This window comes from Eptesicus fuscus, chromosome 13, assembly GCF_027574615.1.
Source record: "Eptesicus fuscus isolate TK198812 chromosome 13, DD_ASM_mEF_20220401, whole genome shotgun sequence".
Classification (NCBI taxonomy): Eukaryota; Metazoa; Chordata; class Mammalia; order Chiroptera; family Vespertilionidae; genus Eptesicus; species Eptesicus fuscus.
In genome coordinates this window covers 46,790,774-46,803,349 of record NC_072485.1, presented here as the reverse complement: position 1 = coordinate 46,803,349, position 12,576 = coordinate 46,790,774, and the positions used below count along the sequence as shown (strand labels likewise).

Genomic DNA, 12,576 nt, shown 5'->3' with positions numbered 1-12,576 from the left:
TCTGAATTTTGAGCCCTCTAAACTCTTGGTTAGGCTACCTAACCTCTCTGAGTCTCTGTTGAGAGTTTGGAGCACAGAGAAGATATGGTCTACTTTGAATTTTTATATTAATATCTGATTTTTAAACGTATAATTTAAACTGTTTTTCCTTAAACTTTTGATTTTTAGCTTACAAATATTATTCTATTTATAAATGGCTAGTTTTAACATCGCCTTTAAGGGCCTTTCATTAATATTTGAACATATTTACAAACTTAGTATTTGCTTTTATAAATTAAATGTATTTTCTTTTTAAGTAATGCAATTGTCTAGCAAATAAGCATTCCTAATTACTTAAAGAATTTCTAGAAATCCAATAAATTAAATTTATAAATATGATGAATCTTAAATATACCTTAAAAGTTCCAGCAATGTTGGGTTAATATCCAGAATATATAAAGAACCCCTACATCTCAACAATAAAAATACAAACAACCTAGTTAAAAATGGCAAAGGACCTATATAGAGTTTGGAGCAAAGAGAAGATATGGTCTACTTCTCCAGACAAGATAAATAAATGGCCATTAAGCATGTGAAAAGATTCTGGATATCACTAATCTTAGGGAAATATAAATCAAAACCACAATGCAATACCACCTCATATCCATTAGCTATTATTAAAAAAAGAACAGAAAATAGTAAGTGTTGGTCAGGATGTGGAGAAATTATATACTGTTGGTGGGAATATAAAATGGTAAAGCCTCTGTGGAAAACAGTATAGTATTTTCTAAAAATATTTAAAAGTAGAATTACCATATGATCCAGAAACTCCACTTTTAGATGTATACCCAAAAGAATTAAAAATGGGGATTCAAAGAGATATTTGTATACTCATGTTCATAGCATTATTTGCCATAGCCAATAGGTGGAAGTAATTCAATGGGTGAATGGATTAAAAAATGTGGTATGTACATACAATGGAATATTATTCAGCCTTAATAAGGGAGGGAACTCTGACACATACTACAACATGAATGACTCTCGAGCACATTTTGCTAAATGAAATAAGCCAGTCACAAAAAAACAAATGCTCTATGATTCTACTTATACAAGGTACCTAGAGCAGTCAAATTCATAGAGACAGAAAGTAGAATGGTGGTTGCCAAAGGCTAGGGGGATGGGGATATGGGACTTATTGCTTAATGCTATAGTTTTAGTTTTGCCAATTTTAAAATGAGGTTGTTGTTTTGGGGTGCTTTTTTGTTCTGTTGATAGTGTCATTTGATTCATAAAAAAACTTGCCCAGTGCTACAATACTGAAAGTTTTTTATTTTGATGAAGTCCAACTTAACCTATTTTTTCTTTTGTTACCTGTAATTTTGGTGTTATATCCAGGAAGTCATTGTCAAATCCATTGTCATGAAGCTTTTACTCTGTTTTATTCTAGGAGTTTGATAGTTTTAGGTATTATGTTTAGGTCTTTGAGCTTACCTATGATTTTTAACAAGAACTAATATGCATGTCTCAAGGTTTTGTTTGACTCTAAAATCAGAAAACTAAATTTATACTAATTACAATAATCAGAATCATAATGTTTGTTGCCAAGTTTTCCAAGTGCAATGGAGACCAAAATCATAAGCTTTGTGTCTTTATATCTGGGCATCTGGGTCCTAATATGCCTGCCACTTAATAGTTATATAGCCTGGGCAAGTTCTCTTACCTGTAAAATGGGTCTGATGATAGTAGTAATTAACTCAGGATTATTATGATGATTAAATGAGAACATACATATAAAACATTCTGTACTATGCTTAGGATATAGTAAGAGACCAAGAAATGTGAAAAAAAAATACTATTATTTAGAACTTGTGAAACTGAAGTGGAAAAATATCTGTTAGATGCAAATATGATTGTTTTGGAACCAGAGTGGCAATTTCTTGAATATATTGCATCTTATATGTGTTTGTATGCTCTATGGTCTGATTAGGCCATTGTTACCTTCCATATTTGCATTTATAGATGAAGAGTGGAATAATCTTCTTCTACTGCTTGGAGGTTTTAGGACTCTATGATAATGTGTGGTATTTGTTGGTTTGTCTGTCTGTCTCCTTCACAGGTATTTATTGACTTTTGTGTACTGAGCTCTATGGCATTTAGGGTACAGATATGAAAAGACAGGGTCCTTGCCTTCAAGGAACTCATACTTTATTGAAGGACAGATACCTAAAGATATGATAATCATCCAGTGTGGCAGGGATGTGAAGAGAAGATTGTTTCAGGCAAGGGAATAGTACCTCTGAAAGGTTCGTCAGGCACCAGGACTGGTGGATATCAGTTGCTTACTGAATGTTTCTGAAGGACTAAAAGAATGGCACCCAAATGAACTGTCCCATAAAAAGAAGATCTGCCACCTATCTCAGGTAAGTCTAGTGAGATACCCAATACCTGAATTTAGATTTCTCGTCCATAATTTGGGAAGCCATGCTTTGGGAGTCTGGTTCTTTGGAAAGAACTCTTAGCATGGCCACTTGATCCAGCAGAGAAGGATCACAGACTGGCTAAAAGGTTTATCCTATTTCTGCCAATATGGGGTTTTCAAAGGTAAAATATGGGAGTGCAGATTATCAGATCAGCTCAAATTCAAGTTCACTTATCCTCAAAGCTTGTGATCTACACTGTAGCACTTTGCTTGGGGAGATTTCGTGCTTACTGGAATCCCTGAACTGATGGGAGACTCCATGGAAAATCCTTGAGGAAAAGAACCAACTCTGCAGCCTGAGTCATCAGGTGCAAACCTTTAATTAATGCACCTAGCCTAGCTGAGATTCTCCCCAGTACCTCCATCACACTAGGAAATGGCTCTGCATCAGGTCTCAGGGCTCTGAGGAGACCAGCTGGGCCAGGTATTCCAAAGCTAGTGATGGGGACCAGAACAAAGGCAGTAGTGTGCTTAGTCATGCAGTGGGATGATTCGAGCTACAGGCTCTGTGCAGAAAGGCTGAATCAGGAGGTCACAGTTCAATTCCCGGTCAGGGCACATGCCCGGGTTGCGGGCTCGATCCCCAGTGTGGGGCATGCAGAAGGCAGCCGATCAATGATTCTTTCTCATCATTGATGTTTCTATCTCTCTTTCTCTCCCTTCTTCTCTGAAATCAACAAAACACACACACACACACACACACACACACACACACACACACACACACAATAACATCAAATAACCACCATAGCTTTGTGCTTCCTGAAGCTAGTGACAGGTGACAGTATGTCTGTTGTAAATTGCAAATGCTGAAAGGCGGAGCAATCTCTCCCTCAGTGGTCAGGCACTGGGGCTTTGGGAAGATCCAAAGAGAAGGAACTGATGCAACATGCTACAACCTCAGAGTCAGAGTGGGAAATGAGGCTTTTCTTAATGAGCAGCTCAGCTGGAGGGGCTCCAATGGCCTGGAGAGAGGGAGGAGGTGGGAGTTGGGGGTGAGGTCTCAGTTACAGGAGCTTGGCAGGCTGACTACTATTTGCTTGTTCCAGGTGCTGAATAGTGTCCAACCGTTGTGGGGCCTGTTGTGGGTAGTGACCCAGGCCTCCCCGGTGGAGGTCAGGTTGCTGAGCTGGGCTGAGCTGGGTGTGCAGCTGGCCCAGAAGCTGGAGCTCTGGAACCTTATCAGCAGGCTGGCTTTTTAGTTCAAGAACAGTTTCCTCACGTAATTGGCTCTCTAGGGCACTGGGACTGGCACTGTGCACCTCAGAAAATACCTGTTACTGGGAGAGCAATTCCTCTGGTAATAGGAAGGAAGCAGGCTGTGTTTTTGGGGAAGGTTATAGCTAGAAGAGATTTGCTGGTGGAAGGAGTTCATGGTAGCTGCGATTGAAGGACAGGATTTGGAGGAGTCCCTTGTTTGCTGGAACTCTCTCATTCAAGGGGGATCAGTCATAGTTGATGCTGTAGAGGATGGAAATCAGGAAAATTCCTTGGAGCTCATCTGTAACCCCTCACTGCATAAATGGGGCATCAGGAGTCCAGAAAGGGCTAGAATCCTGCTTAATATCACATAATTAATCACTTATAGAACCAGAAAACAACAACAACAACAAACAGCTGTCTTGCCTGCCAGTCCAGGGCTTTGCCTGGGCTTGAGAGCCAGTAGGAACTGCAGACCTACAGTAAGAATTCTGCTGCCCTTGGTTCCCCCACTGTCTCTCTGTCCAGGCCCAGGTGGAAATGGGGACAGTGGCTTTGCATGGAGTATGTCAGTGCATCAGTCCCTGGATTGACTCTTGAGATTGGAAGTGAAAAGAGATAGAGGTGCCACTCTGTCAGATGAGATGAGCTCAGATTCATCCTACTTGTCCTACTTGTACTTTCTGCATTCCACCATGGGTTCTTTATCTGGCACAAAAAGCTTGTTTCACAGTTGGGTGGTTCCTAGGAGCATGGGCTCTGAAAGTTGTGGACCCTTCATGTTCAATCTCAGCCAGTGATCTGGTCTTCATGCCCAGATTCTGACTCTTGGCTCGGATCTGCTGCCTGGCCCTGCAGCACAGTCCTGGATCCATCAGCCTGATCTTTCATTACCTGTTGCCTCTGTGGGTGATTCTTCCAACTTCTCTAGCTTCAACCCTGATGATTACTCTCTTTTATCCTGGGCCTGCATTTCTGGTTATTTAAAGAATCCCAATTGCTTGCAGTTGAGAAGAGAAACTTAGCATCCAGACTCTTCCAGTCTGACCCCAAACTAATTTTAGACCCTCATCTCCTGTCATCCCTCTTTATGACCTAGCTTTACCAATCTTTCCCCAAGAGTCCTCACATTTTGACATCTGAATCCTCTGTTTATGATGTTCCTGCTTCCTGAAATGCCCTTTCCTTATTAGTAACACCCTACCCCAAACTGAAGGTCCAGCTCAAATGTGACTCCGTTATCAGAACTAGAGCACATAGGGATGTGGTTTGACTTGAGAATAAGCAGGATCCCCATTACCAGAACTGAACCCCAAAGTGTGAGGCTAGAACAATTTAAGTGGTTGTTGCTTTAGGCCAGGGGTCAGCAAACTTTTTTGTTAAGGGGCTAGACAGTAAATATTTTTGGCTTTGCAGGACATATAGACCATGTCACAACTACTCAGCTTTGCCATGGCAGCACAAAAACCACCATAAACAATATGGAAAGGAATGGGCATAACTGTGTCCCAATAAAACTTTATTTACAAAAACAGGTGAGCTGTAGTTCTCTGACCCCTGTTTTAAGTTCTGCCTGGGGAAATTGGGTGGGATTTGAACCTGTGGGTGACATCAAGAAGGAAATAGCTGTGTAGGATCCAGGCAGAGCCCAAAAATATATGGCTGTGAATTACAGGTAGGGGAAGTGTTAGGAAGGGGAAAGTAGAAGAGAGATCAGGAGGAACAGGAAGGAGTTAATTTTGGCTAGAATATAGGATTGCTTGAAGGAGAGAAGTGGGGACTCCAAAGGAAGTTTAGGGCCACATTGTGATGGGCCTCAACCAATTTAAGCTATTCTGTAGACAGTGGGGAACCATTGAAGGTTTTTGGTCAGTGGAATATAATCCTATCTATATTTTTAAAAAGTCATTCTGCCTCAGAAGAGTGATTGGAGGAGACAAGACTGGATGCACAAAGACTTGCTAGGAGGCTACTCCAGTTGTCCAGGCCATTGGGTTCCATATTACGTAGGTACTTGAACCAGAGCTGGTCTGGATGCTTAAGAATTATTTGTGAAACTTGGTGAAAATATAGATTCCACACCTATACCTAAGAGATTTGGATTTGGTTGATTTTGGAATTTCAATTGGTCCCTCCGGATTTGTGAATCGCTGATCCAGCAAGGCAGGATGAGGCCCGATCTTAGGAGGCTGTGGGTGCCAGAGAAAGGAGAGCACAGGTAAAATGGGATTTGGCAACTGCCCTCTTCGTCCTCCTGTTACCTGTCTCTGCTCTTGACAGCCCATCCATTTGACTTCTTTTTCTTCACACACCACCACTCCCCCTAATATTCCATTTTGGTTCTATTATATCAGTTCTCTTTGAGATGACTCTTCTGTCCCTTTCTTTCCATTTCTACCTTGTTCAGGGTCCCATTAATGCTCAACTACCCAGGCCTTCTCCCTTGACCACCCCTGTCTCCAGTCCATCAAAATAATCACCGAGCCAAACTCTTTCTCTCTCCAGAACCTTTCAGGACAAAGGCCAAGCTCCTTCGCTTAGCATTCGGATCCTTTCAGGCGCTTACTGTCCTGCTAATTACCAAACTCATTCTGTGCCACTCCCCCTCTGTGCTTTTGAAATTTTCCTGTACTCTCTACTTTTGCAATTATCTTGTACGTGTAAGTCTTGCCCCATTCTAATATTTTTTGCTTCAGTTCAATCCTGTTTTTCCTTTTCGCTTTTTTTCTCCCTGCTCCTGTATGACTGTATCTCCCTCCGGGGTGGAGTTAGCTGCCTAGGGACTCCCACCCTCCTCCCCCGCCCCCGCAACACCCCAGGACCTTTGTGCATCATTAAATGTGTGTCTGCTCCATCTGAAGTCCTAATCCTCCACTTGTGACGGACAATTGGTCACTATGGCAACTGACTGTGACGTCACAGGATAAGGACTTCAGGTGAAGTGGCAGGAGCAGGTGAGTGTGTAGGAGACAGATTTTAATGTCTGTCGAAGGACCCCCCACACACCCTCCTTCAGTGCTGGGGGCATAGAGGGATATCTCGGGCTCCTGCTGATTTTAAAAATGATGCGGTGAGAGTGTGTGCCTGGCATCTGCGTGCTGCAGCAGTGTGGGGCTGACAGAGTGTGTCAACTTGAGCTCTGGCTGTGCAGGCACCGCTGCTGCATGAGCCTGTTATTCCATTCTGGATTGCTATTTTGATACCCAGATTGCATCATTCTTCCTACGTATAAACAGGGGGTCCCCAGGGCCCTGCAGCTACTCACTTCTCCACCAACACTGTTGTTGTGATGAGCTCTATTTAAATGAGCTGCCGGATCCGGGCAGGTTCCAGCCATACATGAGCACTGTCATTTTGGGGAACATGGAGGGCTGAAGGATTTTTGGATCGAGTCCTAAAAGGCTGAGAGTGATGGCCTCCTGAGCTGAGCAGAGAGCGACAGAGCTAGTTCCTGAAAGTTGAAAATCTCCTTTCTTCCTTCTGAGCTTCTATTCCAAGGCACCCAGAGGATTAGGAAGGAGCTGCAGCTAGGAAGAGAGTCGCCTCTTTGAGGTCTCCCTCTTGCTGTTCAGTTTGGGAAAACTGCTGCAGTGCCTTCGAGATAAACAGGAACAGGAGGAGTCATCCAAGCCCTTTCTTGCAGCAGCATCTCAGGTGAGCTGGAGAAATGCAACCCTGGCTGAGGATCCTTCAGAGAAAGGAGGAGAGGATCCAGGCTGCCCCTCCTACCCCACCCAGTGCCCAGCTCCCCGAGGCTTAGGCCCTGCAGCCCAGCTGGCTGCAGCATGCAGGGTGGGTGTTCCTGGGCTCTTGGTAAGCACCGTCCTCTGGGACCTGTGGTGGGCTCACCTGTCGCTCCTCTGACTTCTCTCCCAGGTGTTGATCTAATCACAGGGCAGCAAGGGCCATAGGTAAGCCTGCTGGCAGCCAGGGGCAGGGGCAGGGGCAGCAATCACTTAGGATCAAAAGCTGTCTTTCTGGCAGGGACTGGGCATCTGGGGAGTGGGTGCAATGTATTTCTCAAAGGTGGTGCTGCTCTGAGCTTTGGGCTGGAGGAAGGCTTCAGGGACTTGTGTGGTGGGGGTCTTAGCTGTTGCCCCAGTACTCTGGAGCTGCTCTTGTGTGGGAGGACAGGAATGGTTAGTGAGGATGGCCAGCCCACCAGAGGATACAACAGACTGATTTTTCTCCTTGTACAGTGACTGAGAGGGGCATAGGGAGGTAGAATGTCTTATTTGTAGCTGTGGAGGTAACCAGGGACTGCTCAGTGGTTCAAGATACCACCTGTGTTTTACAAGGGCTCTGTGGTGTTTAGCTAAGTTCCTCCCTCTCTCTGGGCCTGCATGTCATCTTCTCTATGATAAGGGAATTGGCTAGATGAGCAGTGAAAACTAGGTCTGTCCAGCTTTGGGTTTGCGTTTGAGACCTGGCAAAGGACCACCAGGCTGCTTCAGAGGATGCCACTCTGTTGGAGTCAGAGCTTGCGCCCAGGCTGCAAAGTTTCATGGAGCCCTGGACAAGAGCTGTAGAATGAAGGGCTTCTTAACCCTCACAGGGTTGGCTGCTTAGCACTGAGCTCAGGCTTATGTACCTGGGGTGTACGTGTCCCTACTTGGTGGGCTGAGCTGACCCAATGCTAGCTTTCTGATACCTCTTTGGCATTTCTCTCCACCCCAACCCCCTGGTGCCCAGGTTGCCTTGGCTCTGCTGTTCATGTCTGAAGTGTGGACTACCTTCCCTTGCTGCCTCACTACGTCCTGGGCTCAGCACACTCTCTGGGACCCTGTAGCAGTCTTGTAGTGCCAAACCCCAGGCTGTACCCTAAGCCTGCTCATCGGTTCTTTAGTGGAGGCAAAATGTCTGCCAACTCTCTGCCAACCCTCAGGGTACCTAGGTATCAGGGTATCCTTCTGTGTGCTGCGCATCTGGCCTTCGCTCTTCTCTGTCAGAAGGCAACTGCATCCCAGCGGCATTTAGAATCTCTAACATTTTGGACCCTCTTTGAAATTGGGTGAGCTTGCTTTTCTCAGCGGCCAGGTACAGGGGACAGAGCTATCAGGCTCAAACTTGGTTGTATATTGCAATCACCCGGGAAATTTTTAAAAATACTGATGCCTGGATCCTATCACTTGAAACTCTGATTTAATTGCTATGGGATGTGGACTGGACATCAGGATATTTAAAGGTGCCTCATATGATTCAGACATGTAACAAAGTGAGAACCACTGGTCTGTAGAATGAAACTTCCCCACATTTATTTTCTCCAGGCAGAAAAACTCTGCTTCACTTGCCTTTTTTGCAAATATCACATTTCTTAAAACTTTAAGCATAGCTGGGGCTGGATTTCAGTTTCTCCTGGATTCCCAGGTCCAGAGCTGTTTCCATGTCATCATTAGAGTTGGATCGTTATTATGGAATATTTTACTTATGAAGTATTTACTTGATTAAAATAAAATTACCTTTTAAAAATATTTTTATTGATTTCAGAGAGGAAGGGAGAGGGAGAGAGAAACATCAATGATGAGAGAGAATCATTGATTGGCTGCCTCCTGCACGCCCCCTACTGGGGGGTCAAGCCCGTAACCCGGGCATGTGCCTATGACTAGAATCGAACCCAGGACCAGGGTCCTCAGGCTGATGCTCTATCCACTGAGCCAAACCAGCTAGGGCTACCTTTTTTATTTACACTTGAATTAGAGAGGAGCCTAGCATAGTGAAAAGGGCTGGGTTTTAGAGGTAGACAAACTTGGGTTTCAATGGTAGTTCTGCCCTTGCTTTGTATGATCTTTGATGGGTGACAATTTCTTCGAGCCTCAGTCTCTCCAACTATGAAATGGAGACAATGGCTACTTCTTAGGTGATGTGGTTTGATGATTAAATGAGAGAACACATGTAAAGTGCCTGGTACAGGGAGTAGTGGTAAAGAATAACATCCTAGAGACTAGAAGTGCTCACTCTTACAACAGTTCCACTGAACATCCTTGGGTTTCCGAGCCATTCTACCAGGCTGCTAGGTCCCCAGGAGGACCTCTGGGGCCAATGCCTTCTTCACTCTAGAAGCAGACGCCCCACCTCCTCCCGGGATGGTTGTGTGACATTTGGACCATTTCTCAGAATTGATGTTCCCATGTATGACATAGAAACTCAAGGCTGTTGCTTGAATAATTCAAGTAGAAAAAAAACAATATATCTAAATAATGTTTTATGTAACATGTGACTTATATATGTATTAATAACCAGATTAATGTTAAATATTATAGATGTTTGATCATTTTAGATAATTAAGAGTTCATATATTCCAGTTGTCTTAACAAATTTTGTTTTTGTATCCTCGTTGAAAAATGGGGAATTCTCTTTAAAAAAAAAAAAAAAGCTCAAGGTTGATACAGCTTGATGGGGTTAGCACCTTCTGAGGGAAGGTAAGAATTTCTGGACAAAGTGTTGTGACAGATAACATATGTCTCTGAGTTCACTCTGGGCCCACAGTCTCCCATCCGTGCAGTCTGCGGCAGCAGCCCCTCTTTAGGTGGGCCGAGCCCACAGCTTGTCTCCTGCCTTGCTGACTTGATAGCCAGGTCGCTGTTTGGCTCTCTGTGCCTTCCCATCTTGCCCAGGGGAAGATTTCTGAAGCCTGGCTGCAGTAGGCAGAGGAAGAGGGTTGGATAATCCATACTTCCCTGATATTCCCATTTCCCTCGTTTTAAGGATGTAGAAAGTACAGTTCAGAGAAAGGGGGTCACTTATGTAAGGTTACACAGATAGTGCCAGCCCTGGGCCTGGAACCCACATCTCCCAATTCACCTTTCCCAAGCACCACAGCTCTGCTCTGGATCAGACCTGGTGCCTTTGTCCTCCGGACTGGCTTTTTTTTCTGTCACCCTGAACACTTGCAGATGACTTCTTACTACTTTCAGTGGCTGTGAGTGCAAGGAATACACGTGGAATCCTCAAACCCAATAGAAACTTAATTTTTCCCAATTTGCTAAAATTCATACAATCTTTTTTAGTACCAATTGTGGATTATTTTTTAATGCAGACATGTGAACAGATAGAATGCTATGTGATATTTGTTATACTAGAAGAATGTTCAGGGTGCTGTGGGGACTCAGAAGAGGGAATAATTAACTTATCCCAAGGGAAATCAACCCTGTTTCTCAAAGGTAGACCATTTGGAACAGGTTTGAAAGGATGAATAGGAGTTTATCTGAAAAGAAGAGGAGCAAGAAAGAGTATTTCAGGGAGAGGGAACAGCACTTTTATAAACAGTTATGCAAAGTTTTGGTGTATTCAGGAGATAGCAGAGATATTGGGGCATAGCAAGGACATAGGGTGTGTGGCAGATGAAGCTAGAGATTTGGCGAGAGAGAGGCCAACTTGGAAAGGGCCTGAGAACCAAGTTGAGGATTTGGGCCTTTAAGGCCAAGGGAGGCAGAGGATGTGTAATAAGGGCTTCTCTGATCTATTCAGTTATTTTTTTATGATGCTAATGAGGCTGTGTTAGTATGACTAATGTGTGGGCCTCTGGTACCATGGAGTTGGAAGCCTCGTGGAAATTTTCAACGATTAGAGCAGCATTTCTGACCTAGGGATAGATGAGTAGGGTCTCCCCAGAGATTAGAAGGGAGGAACGGTCACCTGATTCCCCTGGATGAGACCACCTGTGGAGAGCATCCCTCTCCATCTCTGGCCACTGTTCTTGATGGGCAAGAGACTAGGAGATTCCAGACTCGGTTCTGTTCATGGCTCTGTGAAGGCTGGGGGAGGTTTTAAAAATTTGAGGGAGGGGGGCTAGGATGGGTGGAGGAAGAGTATTAAACTATTATTTTTCCTGATTTTGTGGAATACTTCATGGTTTAAATAACTAAATTTTAATTTATGATTATACAGGTTGGCATTTGGGCAGGAATTCTTGGCTGGGTTGAGCTGGGCTTGGCTTATCTCAACTGTGCTCATTCCTGTGTCTGGGTTCAGCTGGTGGGTCAATTGGAGCTAACTGGCTTATGATGGCTCAGGTGGGACACCTGAAACAACCGAGACCTCTCTCCGCACGGCCTCTGATCTTCTAGCAATCTAACCCGAGGTTCGTGTGGGAGTCTTAGAGTTCCTGAGAGCAGGATCAGAACCATACAAAGGCACCTGAGGTTTAGGCATGGAACTTGTTCATTGTCACTTTTGCTGCGTTCTTTTGGTCAAAGCAAGCTAGGTCAGCCTAGCTTCAAAGGCTGGAGAACAGACTCAACCTTTTAATGGTTTAGTTGTTTTAACCATGAAGTTTTGAAGTAGCTTATTTGAAGGGCATGGGCACACAGAGGGGAAGAATTTGTTGACATTTTTTTTAATCTACCTCTCAGACTATTTGATTTTCATCATCTGGGAGAGTTGCTAATTGAGGTCATTGCCATGAATGGGATATGAGAAATCTTTCGAATTCAAAGTCAACATTCATGAATGATCATGTGCTTTCTCAAGTATTACCTAATTTAATTCCCATAGCAATTGTTTTCCCTTTCTATTTTACATACAGAGAAACTGGGGCACAAAGGAGTTAAGTGAGTTTAAATGAGTTGCCAACCAAGGTCATTGGGTGGTAAACCTGGTGTTTGGGCTTACATTTGTCTTACTGCAAATCTAGACTGTGGTGGTATAGCAGCACTCACTGCCACAGGCAGCCCCTTCCCATGCCATTCTCATCCTTGGACACAGGAACCCGGTCCTGCTCAGGAAGCTCATTTCCTGGCACCTGGTGAGCTGGTTGCTCGGGGGGTGGGCCTGAAGAGCACCATAGTTTCGGGGGGTGGAAGGACAGTCTGGTACCACTTATATAGTTCAGGAGCCCATTATGCTGAGGAATGTGTTGAAGATGATTGTATTTCTCTGGGAGGAGGGGGTTAGGACAAGTTGTGCATGTTCGCAGATGA

General features: G+C 44.2%; 1 protein-coding gene across 1 annotated transcript in view; it reads left to right on the top strand.

Moving 5' to 3' along the window:
* Positions 1 to 12,576, top strand: part of TRIM66 (tripartite motif containing 66) — a 43,275-nt gene that overhangs the window by 755 nt on the left and 29,944 nt on the right. The gene's annotated exons all lie outside the window — the stretch shown is intronic.